Here is a 17,425-nt window from a genome sequence, read left to right as displayed (position 1 = left end):
TCGGTATCATTTTGTACGAGAAATCATAGAAGAAGGTGGAGTCACAGTGAAGAAAATTCATACTACGGAGAATCCTGCTGATATGCTGACAAAGGTGGTGACTGCGATCAAGTTTCAACATTGTTTGGATTTGATCAACATTGTTGAACACTGAAGATTGAAGATGAAGACACAACCAAATTTGTTATTGAGAGAAAATTGAAGATGTGGAATTTTGCCAAGGTGGAGATTTGTTGAATTTGACAAAATGTTTGTCCCACATCGGTGGGAAAACAAAAGTTGGGGGGATTTTTCCCCTATAAAAGAAGGCTTAATGTTTAGGATTTAAACACACCTCTCATTTGCCTTCTCATCTGTTTAAGGCATTTGTATCTTCTCTCTTTAGTATTATTTCACTTGTATTTTTGGAGTGAAATAAAATATTGGTTGTGTCCGAGGAGTAGGCAAAATTAGCCGAACCTCGTAAATTCTGGTGTTCCCTTTATTGTTGTTTTATTGTCTTATTTATTATTTGGTGGCTGTCATAATTTTTGGTATAGTAGTTGTGACTTATTCACACTATATACATTTGGCTTCCGCAACAATTGGTATCAGAGCCAAGGTACTGTCTAAGTATGCTCTGTGGTTGCAGCATAGTCTGATCTTCCACATCAGAAAAGATTTATCTTGGTAACTGAGTCAAGGTTCTGTCTGAGTATGCTCTGTAGTTGCAGCTTAGTCTGATCTTCTACATCAGAAAGGAAATAATCTTGATTTGTGTCGGTGTGGAATCGTCTTCGTTATGGAGCTCTTTACCCTTAATGTAGAACTTTCCAGCACAAATCTGAATTTAGTCAGTTTCAATGTAATTATAAAATACCAGGTGAGAAATAAAAATAAATAAATTATTAGTAGCTGAAACTGAATCAATGACATCATAAAGCTATGCAGAGCCACCAACACAAGAATATAACTAAGCCTCGTACCCAAATCATAAAGCTATGCAGAGCCATCAACACAAGAATATAACTAAGTCTCAGACCCGAATAAGTTGGGATATATTATAAACAAGCTAATTTGAACCAAAACTAACAAAAAAGAACGAAAGAATAACTAACTCAAATCAAGAACTATATTAAAGTCCTTTTTCCTTTGTATGCCTTAAAATTTAAAGTAATTGATGATATATTATAAACAAGTACAGATATATCTTCGAGAAGGACAAATGAAGAAAGCTTCTTCTAAAGACATGTTTCCTTTAATTTGCTCATATATTGCCTTTGTGTAATAACAATCAAACTTTCTTTCATTTTCATTCTTTTTCTGTTCTCTTAATTGTTCTTGACATTGGTTTTCTGTACGACACGAATAGTCTCGTCTAGCATACGGAGGGGACCTCAGTTGTCGGATAGTAACTACACGGACACCAATTGCTTAGCCTTACGTCGTCCTTCCAAGAAATCTCAGGAACAGGAAGGTGCCTCGTGTTGTATATAATACATCGACATTTAACATAAAATCATCGTCTTTGACAAAATTAGCTGCCCTGTGACAAGATTTTTTATAATAGGCTAACAACTACATAAAAACAAAGGGCAAAAAAGTAATCGAGCTAGTTCTATTTTCCCTACATTAATATTACAGCCAAGCCATTAAGAGGAATAATAATACGACAGATGTTGCTCATAGAAGTTTATCAATTATAGATCAACGCACTTCTTTCAAAATCTAAATTAAATTATTAAGTCACCAAGTTATTTATCACGGAAATCCGCTTAGGATTGAATATGAGAGAATTAACCAGCCTTAAGATTAATTGTTTTACCTTAAATTCAATCCTAAGTGGATTCCGTGATTACAAAAAACTTGGTGACTCATTAATTCAATTTAGATAAATCCCAAAATCGTCATCGTTATCTTCCTCCTCCTTTGCCATAGCTTGAAGTCTGAAAAATAAAGATTTCAAACAATTAATTACTCATATCTAAGTCAAGAAATCAAGGTTAAGGGAAATGAAAAAAGAAACCACAGTATTTAAGCATGGAAATAATAAGATATGATATCATATTAATAACTTATCTCAGATATGGAATAACACTGCTCATCCTCTCTATGAAGTAAAACATTCAACAATTTGTACGAAGAAGAGTGCTCTAGGATAGGGGTTTTTATAGCAAAATAAATGGCAAATCTTATAACTACTTATTAATTAATAGCCAATGATCTCTTACCTTTGATTTGACTTAATTAGATTTTTTGTAATCCACTTTTATTAATTTGTTGCATGGATTGTAATCTAACACACTCAATTTAGCGGGAATTTTTTTCAAATTTCAATTCTATCCCTCTTTTATTAGAAAATTATTGAATTGTAGGAATGAGTTTATATTTATATTTATCACATATTATCGCATTCAATCTATAGTCATCATGTAGACGTGCTCAATGACGACCTTTCATATCAAATCAATTATTATTTATTTATTTTTATTGTTTGAAAGATTATCTTGAGAACCCTCAATGTTTTTTATTATATCCATAACAATGATGGCAGTTATTTCATCTCTTGTCACGTCCATATCCACCACCATGGTAATGACCACAATTATTATTACATTATCATCTCTCTAATATTTCATATGCTATAGCATTCACTTCGAGGAATAAACTAGATTTAATGGGGCGAGCTTTATGATTTTTCACCAAAAACTTATTATTTTTACTCAGTCATAAGGAGCGAATTCAAGGCATGCAAAAACTTACTTTAATTTTGACCGCAAAATCGGATATAGAATCTTTAGTTTTCTGAAATAAAATTTAGATTTTGGAAACCATATAAAAGTTCTATAAGTTACAAAAATTAACAATTTAAAATATTTCAAATGTATATGACAAATTCATGATAAAAACAACTCGCTTAATTCTCGAAATCCAAACGTTCAATAGATTTGGCTAAAAGCAAACAATCAGACTCAGTAACGTGAGCAGTGTCAATTTATTATTATATTCAATCCGATTGTATAAGATCGAGTGAGTTTGAGTTTTATCGTTTTACTTTCTGCTCTAAATTAATTTCTAAGCAGTATTTCTACTTTATCAAGTTGAACAACATTCTCTGAGTCCGAACCCTTTTTTTCAAATAACCAGCTGACACTTAATTTATATCATAGTTAACATGCTTGCTTTAATGATAACTAATTAAACTTACACTTTCAACCTGCTTATTTCTGCTATTTAGGTAACTATCTAATGATCAAAATGATGGTAGATGTTTGGTGGGTAAAAATTTATGCCGTCTAAATTTTGCAGTTTCTCATTGGTGTAAAAGTGTAGAAGAAAAGAATGAAGTATAAATAAAGCAATTTTACCAGCGATAGATATCTTAAATAACAACATTTATTTTTCAAAAACCACCATGGTGGTGAGGGGTTAGGCCATGATCCCTACCAGTTTATTAATACCACAAAAAAAAAAAAAAAAAAAGTATATGGAGGAGGATATAAACCTTGAACTCCATTACAGAGTGACAAATATTCTTAAACGTCCTTATGGTGGACCGCTCAATAAGAAAATTTCTTGCTAGAGAACTTCTCGTCCTTTACAATTGACCTTAGTAAGGTAGCAAAAAAGAGGAACAATGCTAGTAGCCCATACATCAAATACTAACTACTCATTCTGGCTTGTCTAACTCTGAAGTTAGTCATTTGAGCTTTCTCCGTATAGAAAGAACCTCTATCAGGTTGTGGTAGTTCTTGGACTAAGAAGAACATATCAGCAATCCCTTGATCCTGTATTGTGCCTCCAATTTTAGCCAATGCATCTGCAATAGTATTCTCCTCCCTAAAATAATGCACTATTTCGATTTGCAGATGTTTAATGATGTCACGACCCAAATCTACCATGTCGTAATGACGCCTATCGTAGAACTAGGCAAGCCGATTCTTTTACAAAAACAATCCGATATTTCAATTTAAAGATTACTTCAACTATTTAAATAATAAAACTTCATAAAGAATATCAAAATAACAAAGTGCGGAAAGAAAAGCCCGACATTGGGGTACCACTAGTCATGAACATCTACTAAGGACTGTCCGATAATACTAAGACTAATACAGTATGGAAACTAACTAATAACATCTATAGGAAGATAGGAGGGAGAAGAGCAGGGCTGCGATCGCCATGCAGCTACCTTGCTAACTCCAACAGATCTGCGACGGATGAAATCAACACTAACTAGCACGTCCAGCAGCCCCTGGATCTGCACACAAGGTGAAGGGAGTAATGTGAGTACGCCAACTCAGTAAGTAATAAAAGTAAATAAAGACCGAGTAGTTGTGACGAGCAATAAAACATATACAATTCATATCATGAAATCTCAGTAGAATACGACAGGCTTTTAAAACCAGGGTTTTGAATCAATTCAGCTCATTTAAATCCAGTTTCAATAAAACCGTTTAAAATATCATTCAACAGTTTTCAAACAAAGTGATGAAACACTGAGTAAAAATAATGAAAACAGAAACAGCCCCTCGGGCAAAACATCATTCGTGACCAGCCCCTCGGGCAAAACATCATCCGTGACCAGCCCCTCAGACAAACATGAATCATAAACAGCCCCTCGGGCAAACCTCATAGTCACTCATATACAACCCCTCGAGCATACCTCACAATCGCTCGTAAACAGCCCCTCGGGCACAACATGAATCAAGAACAGCCCCTCGGGCAAAACATTATATCACTCACTATGATGACCCAAAAGGTCATCACTTGTTTTAAAATGAAATTCTGCATTCCGAGGCCTTAAAAAACTCTTTTAGCATCACTACGATTTGTGTGCGCAGTCCGGGAGCATAGCCGGAAAGCCTATATGTGAAAATCTGTGAAAAATAATAAATTTTGACTATAAAATGAGTTAATTTGACTTTGGTCAACATTTTGGATAAACGGACCCGGACCCGGACCCGTGATTTGACGGTCCCAGAGGGTCCGTAGGAAAATATGGGACTTGGGCGTATGCCCGGAATCGAATTCAGAGGTCCCACGCCCGAGAAATAAATTTTTAAATAAATTTTTTTTCTGAAATTGTGTAAAGGATTTGGAAATGAATTTTGATTAGAACATGTTGCTATCAGGCCCGTATTTTGGTTCCGGCGCCCGGTACAAGTCTTATATGTGATTTAAGATAATTCTGTTAAGTTTGGTAAGAAACGGGATCCATTTGACGTGATTCGGACCTTAAATGCAAATTTGATGTTTTAAGAAGTTTTGAAATATTTCATTGATTTTGAGGTTTAATTCGTTGTTTAAGGGGTTAATTTGGCGATTTGATCGCACAGATAAGTTCATATGATATTTTTGAGTTAGTATGTATGTTTGGTTTGGAGCCCCGAGGGTTTGAGTGTGTTTCGGAAGGTTTTTGAACTCATAAAAGTTGCAGGTTATTGTTGTTCAGTGCCCATGGATTTTTTCTCTTCGCGTTCGCGTGGGCACACTCGCGAATGCGTAACGCAAATCTCCCAGGTGCCAAATTTCTTCTTCGCGAACACGAGGCTAAGGGGGGATACCCTTCGCGAACGCAACCCAGCATATGCGAACGCAATGGCTTATGAGCCTGGCAGGGGGTATTATACCTACACGAACGTGACCACCTGGACGCGAATGTGAAGGCTTGAGGAGTTAGTTCTCCGCGAACGCGAGCCCATTTCTGCGAACGCGAAGGTCTTTCAGTCCTAACTCATCGCGAACGCGACGACCAAATTTGCCCAATTATTTTAAGTTTCAAAAACAGAATACATTACGGGAATTCCACCATTTTTCATAAAGTTCATCTTCTGCACACCTCTTGGGTGATTTTTGAAGAGGAACTTCATCATAGCTTCATAGGTATGTAATCCTAAGCTCATTTTCTTCCATTTTTATCAACACCCACTAGATTTCTAGGCCTAAACATGAGATTAAGGGTAAAAAATTAGGGATTTGGGTAAAGTTAGGGATTTTTGATTATTTTGGAATTTGACATCGTTTTGGGGTCGGATTTCAAAACAAATTATATATTTGGGCTCGTGGGTGAATGGGTGATCGGGTTGTGGTCTGAACCTCGTGTTTTGACCAAGCAGGCCCGGGGTCAATTTTTGACCTTTTGGGAAGAATGATGGGAAAGCTATAATTAAGCATTGAAATTGGATTGTTTAGCGTTTATTAATATTATTAGGCCGATTATGTCTAGATACAATTGATTTGGAGCCGAATTCAAAAGGAAAAGCGGTGTTTGAGGCTTGAGTTGGCCGTGGAAGTTCGAGGTAAGTGTTTGGTCTAACCTTAGCTTGAGGGATTAAGAGTTGTGTCTTATTTGCTACATGTTAATTGTGGAGTACGACGTATAGGCATGGTGACGAATATCTATACGTTGGTGTCAAGCATGCCCGCGAGCCTTGTATTATGATTGTTATGGCTTCATTGTGGTTTATTGCGCTTCATATGTTATTATCATCATTGTTCCCTTGCCGGGATGTTTGTTTGATATTATTGTTCCCTTGCCGGGATATTGTTGAGATATCATTGTTCCCTTGCTGGGATGTTTGTTTGATATTATTGCTCCCTTATCAGGATTCCTTGTGATTATTGTTGGCTTGTAACTGGGAGCGGGTGGTAGGCCTACCACAAGATATAATGAAATGGGAGCGGGTGGTATACCTACCACAAGATATAAATGAAATGGGAGTGGGTGGTACGCCTACCATAAGATATAATAAAATGGGAGCGGGTGGTATGTCTACCACAAGATATAATGAAATGGGAGCGGGTGGTACGCCTACCACAAGAATAAAATGGGAGCAGGCGGTATGCCTACCACAAGACATAATGAAATGGGAGCAGGTGGTACGCCTACCATAAGATAAATGAAATGAGAGCAGGTGGTACGCCTACCACGAGATAAGTGAAATGGGAGCGGGTGGCGCGCCTACCATGAGATACATGAAATGGGAGCGAGTGATACTCCTGCCACGAGATATAGGAAATGGGATCGGGTTGCACGCATGCAAGAAGATGTGAAAAGAAAGTGAAATCGTCCTTTGTTTTCCCTATTCTTGTTAGTGGTTGATTTTGATTCCTTTATAATTCTCTTGATATTCTGTTTTACCTATTATTCCCTGAAACATGTTTCCCTCTCCTATCTTTATTTGTTTATTTTTATATTTCTTTTTCGCTGCATATATATTTGAACTGCACAGGTTTAGTTGGTAGTCTGCTCCTAGCCTCGTCACTACTTCGCCGGGGTTAGGCTGGACACTTACCAGCACATGGGGTCGGTTGTGCTTCTACTACACTCTACACTATGTGCAGATCCCTGATCAGCTTCTGGACAGTAGCTTGGAGGCTTCCTTCAATCCATCCGGAAACCCAAGGTAGACCTACAGGCGTCCGTAGGCCCTGACGTCTCCCTCTATCCCTATTTCCTATTTAATTTTCCTTTTATTCAGTAATATTGTACTGTTATTTCTTCAGAATTTGTATGTAGCAATCTTAGACAGTCTGTGACACCAGGTTTTGGGTGGTTAGGGATTAAGTATTTGTAATAGATGCAGTTTTCATAAATCTTATTGTTGTCTTCCGCTTAAATTTGAATTTCCGATGTTACCACATTATCGTCTTATATTTGTTAAGAAGAAATAATTGGTTAATGAAGTAATTAGATTGAAGTTCTGGCTTGCCTTGCTCACATTAGTAGGCGCCATCACTACTCCCGAGGGTGAGAAATCCGGGTCATGACAAGTTGGCATCAGAGCTCTAGGTTACATGGGTCTCACACTTCATAGACAAGCTTAGTAGAGTCTGAGGGATCGGTACAGAGATGTCTCTATTTATCCCCAGAGGCTACAGAGTTAGGAAAAACTTCACATTTATTATTTCCTATCGTGCGGTTTGGTTCCTCAATGCTAATTGAATTTCTACTCTGTTCTTTCGCAGATGGCGAGAACACACGCTTCCTCACCCACTGACTAGCAGCTCGAGCCCCCAACAACAGCTTCCACGAGGGGCAGAGGGCGAGGCCAAGGCCGTTCTAGAGGCCGAGGTAGGGGCAGAGCTCAGCCCCGAGCAGCAGCACCAGCGGTGGAGCCTCAGGTTGATATCGATGATGTGGTTCCAGCCCCAGTAGTTCTGGTGGGCCCAACTCAGGTCCCAGAGGGGTTTATTGCTACCCTAGTTCTTCAGGATGCTTTGGTCCATCTAGTGAGCCTCATGGAGAGTGTCACCCTAGCAGGCTTGCTTCCTATAGCACCAGCCATCTCTCAAGCTGGAGAAGGAGCCCAGACTCATGCTACTCGCACTCTAGAGCAGGTAGCTCCCCAGATTCAGACTTCAGCGGTTCAGCCAGTTTGAGCAGTTCAGCAGGGTGTGGTAGCTCAGACCGGTGATAGAGCGGCTATGTGTGCCGATGCTTTGTGGAGGTTGGATAGGTTTACCAAGCTTTTCACTACTACTTTCAGCGGTGCATCTACTGAGGATCCCCAGGATTATCTAGACAGCTGTCACGAGGTTCTCAGGAACATGGGGATAGTTGAGACTAATGGGGTCAATTTTGCCACTTTTCGCTTGTCTGGATCCGCCGAGACTTGGTGGAGGGATTTCTATTTGGCTAGACCAGCCGGATCGCCAACTTTGACTTGGTGGCAGTTTACTCAGCTATTTCTGGAAAAGTTTCTCCCCATCACTCAGAGAGAGGTCTATCGGAGGCAGTTTGAGCGTCTCCAGCAGGGTTCTATGACTGTTACCCAGTATGAGACCAGATTCATCGACCTAGCTCGTCATTCTCTTGTCATACTTCCCACTGAGAGAGAGAGAGGGTGAGGAGGTTAATTGATGGACTTATTCAGCCGATTCGTCTTCAGATGGCTAGGGAGACTAGGAGTGAGATATCTTTCCAGGAGGCGGCCAATGTGGCCCGGAGAGTGGAGATGGTTCTGTCATAGGGAGGTGGTCATGGGTTGGACAAGAGGCCCTGTCATCCAGGCCGATTCAATGGTACCTCACTTGGAGGTAGGGATTCATATGGTAGAGGCCATCCTCCTAGGCCTTTTCAGTTAGCACTTCAAGTTTCTCACGGTGCTTTAGGTGGCCGTGGTTCTCAAATGCAGTATTCATATCAACAGTCCTATGGTGCACTACCAGCTCCTATCAGTGCACTACCACTTCAGAGTTTCCAGGGTCGTCAGGCCCAGCAGCTGATGGCTTGTTATACTTGTGGCGACACGAGGCACATTACTAGGTATTGCCCTCGAGCACCAAGTATCTCTCAGCATCAAGGTTCCTGTGCCATAGTTCAGGCACCAGGAGTTCCACAGCCCGCCCAACCACCTAGAGGTGGGGGTAGAGGTACTAGAGGTGGAGGTAGAGGTATTAGAGGTGGAGCTCAGGCCGCTAGAGGTGGAGGCCAGCAAGTAGTAGGCCGTCCCAAAGATGTAGTTTAGGGTGGTGGGGCCCAGCCCTGATGTTATGCTCTTCCAGCCAGGCCCGAGGCTGAGGCTTCTGATGCAGTTATTACAGGTACGATTCTGGTTTGTGATAGAGATGCTTCAGTGTTATTTGATCCAGGGTCTATGTACTCGTATTTGTCCTCTTATTTTGCACTGTATCTGGTCATGCCTAGTGATTCTTTGAGTGATCTTGTTTATGTGTCTACGCCGGTGGGTGATTCTATTGCGGTAGATCGAGTCCATCGTTCATGTATAGTTGTGATTGAAGGTCTTGCGACTCGTGTAGATTTGCTTTTTTGGACATGGTCGATTTTGACGTCATATTAAAGATGGACTGGTTATCACCTTACCACGCTATCTTGGACTGTCATGCCAAGATTGTGACCTTAGCCTTACCGGGTTTACCTCATTTATAGTGGAGAGAGACTCCTAGGCATTCTACTCGTAGTGTTATCTCTTATGTGAAGGCTCAACGTATGGTCGAGAATAGGTGTTTGGCCTATTTGGCATATGTTCGTGATTCTAGTACTGAGGTTCCTTCTATCGATTCTGTGCTTGTTGTTCGTGAGTTTCCTGAGGTTTTCCCTTCAGACCTGTCGGGTATGCCACCTGACAGGGATATTAATTTTTGCATTGATTTGGCTCCGGGCACTCAGCCCATTTCTATTCCGCCGTATCATATGGCCCTACCTAAGTTGAAAGAGTTGAAGGAGCAGTTGCAAGACTTACTTGAGAAAGGTTTCATTAGACCCGGCGTTTCGCCTTGGGGTGCATCAGTGTTGTTTGTTAAGAAGAAGGATGGGTCGATGAGAATGCGTATTGATTACCGGCAGTTGAATTAGATTACAATCAAGAGTAAGTATCCATTGCCGAGGATTGATGATTTGTTTGATCACCTTCAGGGTGCCAAGGTATTTTCAAAGATTGAATTGAGATCTAGATACCATCAGTTAAGGATTAGGGCATCCGATGTCCCTAAGATAGTTTTCCGCACTCGGTATGGGCATTATGAGTTCTTGGTGATGTCATTCGGGTTGACAAATGCCCCAGCAACTTTTATCGATTTGATGAACCGAGTGTTCAGGCCTTATTTGGATTCGTTCGTGATAGTCTTCATTGATGATATTTTGATATATTCCCACAACCAGGAGGAGCACGAACAGCATCTTAGAGTGGTTCTTATGACCTTGAGGGATAGTCAGTTATACGCTAAGTTTTCGAAGTGTGTGTTCTGGTTGAGTTCAGTTGATTTCTGGGTCATGTTGTATCAGCAGAGGGTACTCAAGTTGATCCGAAGAAGATTGAGGCAGTCAAGAACTGGCCTAGACCAGCATCAGCTACAGAGATTCGGAGTTTCTTGGGATTGGTAGGCTACTATCGTCGGTTCGTGGAGGGGTTTTCAACCATCGCAGTCCCGATGACCAAGTTAACCTAGAAGGGTGCCCAGTTCAGATGGTCAGATGAGTGTGAGACGAGCTTGCAGAAGCTCAAGACAGCTCTGACTACGGCACTAGTGTTAGTTTTGCCCACAGGTTCAGGGCCTTACACAGTTTATTGTGATGCATCTCGTATTGGACTTGGTGCAGTGTTGATGTAGGATGACAAAGTCATTGCTTATGCTTCACGGCAGTTGAAGATTCATAAGAATAACTATCTAGTTCATGATTTGGAGTTGGCATCCATTGTTCATGCGTTGAAGATTTGGAGGCATTATCTGTATGGCGTGGCATATGAGGTGTTCACGGATCACAAGAGTCTTCAGTATTTGTTCAAGCAAAAGGAGTTGAATTTGAGGCAGATGAGGTGGTTGGAGTTGTTGAAGGATTATGATATCACCATCTTATATCATCCGGGAAAGGCCTCTGTGGTGGCCGATGCTTTGAGTGGGAAGTCAGTCAGTATGGGTAGTCTTGCTTATATTCCGGTCGGTGAGAGGCCGCTTGCTTTGGATGTTCAGGCTTTGGCCAATTAGTTTGTGAGGTTGGATGTTTCTTAGCCCAGTCGGGTGTTAGCTTGCACGGTCGCTCGTTCTTCTTTATTGGAGATATCTGTGATCGACAGTATGATGATCCCTTTTTGTGTGTCCTTAGAGATGCGGTGCAGTACGGAGGTGCCAAGAAGGTTACCTTAGGTGATGATGGAGTTTTGAGATTGCAGGGTCGAGTTTGTGTGCATAATGTAGATGGTCTGCGAAAGTTGATTTTAGAGGAGGCCCATAGCTCCCAATACTCTATTCATCCGGGCGCCGCAAAGATGTATCAGGATTTGCGGCAGCATTATTGGTGGCAGAGAATGAAGAAGAATATCGTTGCATATGTGGCTCGGTGTTTGACTTATCAACAGGTTAAGTATGAGAATCAGAGGCATGTTGGTTTGTTCCAGAAGATTGAGATTCCTGAGTGGAAGTTGGAGCGGATCACTATGGACTTCGTTGTTGGACTCCCACAGACTCAGAGGAAGTTCGATACAGTGTGGGTTATTGTTGATAGGCTGACCAAGTCAGCGCATTTCATTCCTATGGTAGTATCTTATTTTTCCGAGAGGTTAGCTGAGATCTATATCCGGGAGATTGTTCGTCTTCATGGTGTGCTCGAGCCTATCATCTCGGATTGAGGTACGCAGTTTACCTCCCATTTTTGGAGAGCAGTTCAGTGAGAGTTGGGCACGTGGGTTGAGTTGAGCACAACGTTTCATCCTCAAACGGACGGGCAGTCCGAGCGGACTATTCAAATTTTGGAGGATATGCTCCGAGCTTGTGTCATTGACTTTGGAGGCTCGTGGGATCAGTTTTTGACTTTTGCAGAGTTTGCCTACAATAACAGCTACCAGTCGAGTATTCATATGGCTCCTTATGAGGCTTTGTATGGTATGCGATGTCGGTCTCCGGTTGGATGGTTTGAGCCAGGAGAGGCTCGGTTGTTGGGTATGAATCTGGTTCAAGAGGCCTTGGACAAGGTCAGGATTATTTAGGATAGGCTTCGTACAGCTCAGTCCAGGAAAAAGAGTTATGCAGGCTGCAAGGTTGGTGATTTGGCATTCATGGTCGGTAAGTGGGTATTTCTTCGAGTGTCGCCTATGAAGGGCATGATGAGATTTGGGAAGAAGGGCAATCTTAGCCCTAGGTTCATCGGCCCGTTTGAGATTCTTGATCAAGTGGGAGAGGTGGCTTATAGACTTGCGTTGCCGCTAAGCTTGTCAGCCGTGCATCCAGTGTTTTATGTGTCCATGCTTCGGAAGTATCACGGTGATCCATCCCACGTATTAGATTTCAGCACTGTCCAGTTGGACAAGGACTTGTCTTATGAGGAGGATCCGGAAGCTATCCTAGACTGGCAGGTTCGTCAGTTGAGATTGAAGAGTTTTCTTTCTGTTCGTGTTCAGTGGAGAGGTCAGCCTCTTGAGGCATCGACCTGGGAGTCCAAGTTTGATATGCGAAGCCGTTATCCCCATCTTTTCCCGACTCAGGTACTTCCTTCTTCTGTCCGTTCGAGGACTAACGGTTGTTTTAGAGGTGGAGAATGTGATGACCCAAAAGGTTATCACTTGTTTTAAAATGAAATTTTGCATTCCGAGGCCTTAAAAACCTCTTTTAGCATCACCTCGATTTGTGTGCGCAGTCCGTACGCGTAGTCGGAAATCCTATATGTGAAAATCTGTGAAAAATGATAAATTTTGACTATAAAATGAGTTAATTTGATTTCGGTCAACATTTTGGGTAAACGGACCCGGACCCGTGATTTGACGGTTCTGAAGGGGTCCGTAGGAAAATATGGGACTTGGGTGTATGCCCGAAATCGAATTCCAAGGTCCCACGCCTGAGAGATGAATTTTTAAAGAAAATTGTTTTTTGAAATTGTTTAAAGGATTTGAAAATGAATTTTGATTAGAACATATTGGTATCAGGCCCGTATTTTGGTTCCGACACCCGATACAGGTCTTATATGTGATTTAAGATAATTCTGTAAAGTTTGGTAAGAAACGGAATCCTTTTGACATGATTCATACATTAAATGAAAATTTGATGTTTTAAATTTTTTAAAAATATTTCATTGGTTTTGAGGTTTAATTCGTTGTTTAAGGGGTTAATTTGGCGATTTGATCGCATGGATAAGTTCATATGATGTTTTTGAGTCAGTACGTATGTTTAGTTTGGAGCCCCGAGGCCTCGGGTGTGTTTCAGAAGGTTTTTGAACTCATAAAAGTTGTAGGTTATTGCTGTTCAGTGCTCAGGGATTTTTCTCTTCGCGTTCGCGTGGGCACACTCGCGAACGCATAAGGCAAATCTCCCAGGTGCCAAATTTCTTCTTCGCGAACGCGAAGCTGGTGACGCGAGCGCGAGGCTAAGGGGGGATACCCTTCGCGAATGAGACCCAGAATATGCGAACGCGATGGGTTATGAGCCTGGGCAGGGGGTATTATACCTACGCGAACGCGATGGCTTATGAGCCTGGGCAGGGGGGGTATTATACCTACGCAAATGTGAAGGCTCGAGGAGTTAGTTCTCCGCGAACGCGAGCCCATTTCCACGAACACGAAGGTCTTTAAGGGCTAACTCATCGCGAACGCGATGAGCCTGTCACGAACGCGAAGACCAAATTCGCCCAGTTATTTTAAGTTTCAAAAACAGAATACATTAAAGGAATTCCACCACTTTTCATAAACTTCATCTTCTCCACACCTCTTGGGCGATTTTTGAAGAGGAACTTCACCATATCTTCATAGGTATGTAATCCTAAGCTCGTTTTCTTCCATTTTTATCAACACCCACTAGATTTCTAGGCCTAAAACATGAGATTAAGGGCTTTTTGATTATTTGGGAATTTGACCTCGTTTTGGGGTCGGATTTCAAAACAAATTATATATTCGGGCTCGTGGGTGATCGGGTTTTGGTCCGAACCTCGTATTTTGACCAAGTGAGCCCAGGGTTAATTTTTGACTTTGTGGGAAGAATGATGGGAAAGCTATAATTAAGCATTGGAATTGGATTGTTTAGCGTTTATTGATGTTATTAAGCCAATTCTGTCAAGATACAATTGATTTGGAACCAAATTCAAAAGGAAAAGCAGTGTTTGAGGCTTGAGTTGGCCGTGGAAGTTCGAGGTAAGTGTTTGGTCTAATCTTAGCTTGAGGGATTAGGAATTGTGTCTTATTTGCTACATGTTAATTGTGGAGTACGAAGTATAGGCATGGTGACGAGTATCTATACGTTGGTGTCAAGCATGCCCGTGAGTCTTATATTATAATTGTTATGCATTCGTTGTGGTTTATTGCGCTTTATATGTTATTATCATCATTGTTCCCTTGCCGGGATGTTAGTTTGATATTATTGTTCCCTTGCCGGGATATTGTTGAGATATCATTGTTCCTTTGTCGGGATGTTTGTTTGATATTATTGTTCCCTAGCCGGGATATTGTTGAGATATCATTGTTCCCTTGCCGGGATGTTTGTTTGATATTATTGCTCCCTTGCCGGGATTCCTTGTGATTATTGTTGGCTTGTAACTAGGAGCGGGTGGTACGCCTACAACAAGATATAATGAAATGGGAACGGGTGGTACGCCTACCATAAGATATAATGAAATGGGAGCGGGCGGTATGCCTACCACAAGATATAAATGAAATGGGAGCGGGTGGTACGCCTACCACAAGATATAATGAAATGGGAGCGGATGGTACGCCTACCACAAGAATGAAATGGGAGCGGGTGGTATGCCTACCATAAGACATAATGAAATGGGAGCGGGTGGTACGCCTACCACAAGATAAACAAAATGGGAGCGGGTGGTACGCCTACCACGAGATAAGTGAAATGGGAGCGGGTGGCACGCCTGCCACGAGATAAATGAAATGGGAGCGGGTGGTACGCCTACCACAAGACATAATGAAATGGGAGCGGGTGGTACTCCTACCACAAGATAAATGAAATGGGAGTGGATGGTACGCCTACCACAAGATAAATGAAATGGGAGCGGGTGGCACGCTTGCCACCAGATAAATGAAATAGGAGCGGGTGGCACGCCTGCCACGAGATACATGAAATGGGAGCGGGTGGCACGCCTGCCACGAGATAAAAGAAATAGGATCGGGTTGCACGCCAACAACAAGATGTGAAAAGAAAGTGAAATCTGCCTTTGTTTTCCCTATTCTTGTTAGTGGTTGATTTTGTTTCCTTTATAATTCTCTTGATATTTTGTTTTACTGTTATTCCCCGAAGCATGTTTCCCCCTCCTATCTTTATTTGTTTATTTCTATATTTCTTTTCCGCTGCATATATATTTGAACTGCACAGGTTTATTTGGTAGTCTGGTCCTAGCCTCGTCACTACTTCGTCAGGGTTAGGCTGGACACTTACCAGCACATGGGGTCGGTTGTGTTGATACTACACTCTGCACTATATGCAGATCCCGGAGCAGCTTCTGGACAGTAGCTTGGAGGATTCCTTCAATCCATCCGAAGACCCAAGGTAGACCTGCAGGTGTACGCATGCCCCGGCGTCTCCCTCTGTCCCTATTTCCTGTTTCATTTTCCTTTTATTCAAAAACAGTGTACTGTTATTTCTTCAGACTTTGTATGTAGCAATCTTAGACGGTCTGTGACACCAGGTTTTGGGTGGTTAGGGCTTAAGTATTTATAATAGATGCAGTTTTCATAAATCTTATTGTTGTCTTCTGATTAAATTTGAATTTCCGCTGTTACAACATTATCGTCTGATATTTGTTAAGAAGAAATAATTGGTTAATGAAGTAACTAGATTAAAGGTTTGGCTTGCCTAGCTCACATTAGTAGGCGCCATCAAGACTTCCGAGGGTGGAAAATTCGGGTCATGACACTCACTTTCAAATCAAACAATCTAAGGAAAGTAGTAAAATACCCTTAAGAGTCCAAATAGTTCGGCACAAGGCCCCAAACATGGCATTCAAACCCAAGTTAACAGATTCATTTCTAAAACACATGGATATCATATAAAGTTTATCAAAATATGCAACTCTACAGTCACCACAGGACGGACCAACTCACAATCCCTACGGGTGCACGCCCACACGCCCGTCACCTAGCATGTGCGTCACCTCAGTTATCAAAACAGTACGAAATTTTGGGGTTTTGTACCCTCAGGTCTAGATTTACAATCGTTACTTATCTCAATTCGGTGAAAATCTACTCCGCAATTCCCTTGCCTCTCGACTCGGCCTCAAATTGTCCCGAATCTATCCAAAACCAGAATCATAACATCAATACAAGCCAAAGGGACAAAGCCCACACGAAAATTATCAAATAAACACAAAAATCCCGAAATTGGTCAACTTAAATTCACCATAGATACAAGTATTAAGTTCAAAAATCTTACCTCAACAAGAATCCCCTTGATTTCCTCTTCAAAACCCTCCAAAAGCTCCAATCCTGTCTAAAAAATGGTTGAAATGGGCAAAAATTTGTGAAGGATGCTTATATAGTTTCTGCCCAGGCATTTTCGCACCTGCATCAAAATTTCGCTTTTGTGGACCGCACCTGCGGTCAACTTAATCGCATCTGTAGTTTTTCATTAATTCTTGAGACGCTGCACCTGCGACCCAGGTCTCGCACCTGCGGGCTCGCAGATGCGGTCTAGACCTCGCTCCTGCCACCAATGTCTCTTCTACGATCACCCTTCCACTTCTGCGGCTCGCACCTGCGATCCCCAATCTGCAGGTGCGGTTATGATAGAACACAGTAGCCAAAGCTGCTCATTTTCAGTACCAAACATTCTGACAACCGTCCGAATTCATCCCGAGGCCCCCGGGACCTCTACCAAAAATACGAACTAGTCACTTATCATCATTCAAACTCATGTCAACCCTTGGAGTACTCAAAACAACATCGAAACACCAAATCACCCTCGGATTCAAGCCTAAGGATTTCCAAACTTCCGAATTTCGCAATCGATCCAAAAACTTATCAAACCGCATTAGAATGACCTGAAACTTTGCATACAC

Source organism: Nicotiana sylvestris, chromosome 7 (genome assembly GCF_000393655.2).
Source record: "Nicotiana sylvestris chromosome 7, ASM39365v2, whole genome shotgun sequence".
Taxonomy (NCBI): domain Eukaryota; kingdom Viridiplantae; phylum Streptophyta; class Magnoliopsida; order Solanales; family Solanaceae; genus Nicotiana; species Nicotiana sylvestris.
Note: the sequence above shows the minus strand (reverse complement) of the source record.